Consider the following 1,494-nt stretch of genomic DNA (forward strand, 5'->3'; position numbering starts at 1 on the left):
CACAGTCACGTCAGCCAGTTACTTAAACTAAATCAATCTCTCTTCATATCTATATTTATATCTGTATCTATATATCTTGTTGGTGCTATTCATCTGAAGAACCCTGGCTAATATAACCCACAAAACTTAAAATATTTATTATTTGGCCTTTTACAGATAAAGTTTTCTGATCTCTAGTCAAGAACTGGAATCTGAATCCAGACAATTTGAATTTACAGCTTAAGTTCTCAGCCACTACCCTACACTGCCTCATGGAACATCCAACTAGTGGAATACTCTGTAGCCATTAAAAGTTATGATACCAAACTACTGTGGTTTGAATTTGTCTGCCAAATTTCATGTGTTGGAAACTTAATTCACAATATGGTAGTATTGAAAAGTGGGGCCTCTAAGAGGTAATTGGATCATGAGGTCTCTGCCTTATAAATAGATCAGTTTATTCTTGGACTAATGGGTTATTATGGGAGTGGAACTGGTCGTTTTATAGGAGGAAGAGAGACCTGAACTAGCACATTAGCATGCTCAGCCTCCTTGCTGTGTGATGCTCTGTACCACCTTAGGTCTCTGTAGAGAGTCCCCACCAGCAAGAAGTCTCTCACCAGCCGTAGTCTTTTGACCTGGGACTTCTCAGCTTCTATAACTGTAGGAAATAGCTTTTTCTTTATAAATTACCTAGTTTCAGATATCTGTTATAAGCAAAATAAAATGGATTAAGACAGGAAATTGGTGCAGAGAGTAGGGTGTGGCTATAAAGATACCTGAAAATGTGGAAGTGGCCTTGGAACTGGGCAATGGGCAGAGATTGCGAGAATTTGGAGAAGCAGGCCATAAAAATATTGTATTGCCATGAATGGCACATTGGGGGTGTGTATTAGTCCGTTTTCACACTGCTATAATTTATAAAGGAAAGAGGTTTAATTGACACATGGTTGTACATGGCTGGGGAGACCTCAGGAAACTTAACAATCATGGCAGAGCATGAGGAGAAGCAAGCACCTTCTTCACAGGGTGGTAGAACTGAGAGAGAGCCAGAGGGGAACTGCCAAACACTTTTATTCTTTTTTTTTTTTTTTTTTTTTTTGAGACGGAGTCTCGCTCTGTCGCCCAGGCTGGAGTGCAGTGGCCGGATCTTGGCTCACTGCAAGCTCCGTCTCCCGGGTTAACGCCATTCTCCTGCCTCAGCCTCCCCAGTAGCTGGGACTACAGGCGCCCGCCACCTCGCCCGGCTAGTTTTTTTGTATTTTTTAGTAGAAACGGGGTTTCACCGTGTTAGCCAGGATGGTCTCGATCTCCTGACCTCGTGATCCGCCCGTCTCGGCCTCCCAAAGTGCTGGGATTACAGGCTTGAGCCACCGCGCCCGGCCTGCCAAACACTTTTAAACCATCAGATCTTGGGAGAACTCACTCACTATCATGAGAATAGCATGGGAGAAACTGCCCCATGATCCCATCACTTCCCACCAGGTCCTTCCCTGGACACATGGGGATTACAAT

This window comes from Rhinopithecus bieti, unplaced genomic scaffold (genome assembly GCF_001698545.2).
Source record: "Rhinopithecus bieti isolate Rb0 unplaced genomic scaffold, ASM169854v2 scaffold_17701, whole genome shotgun sequence".
Lineage (NCBI taxonomy): Eukaryota > Metazoa > Chordata > Mammalia > Primates > Cercopithecidae > Rhinopithecus > Rhinopithecus bieti.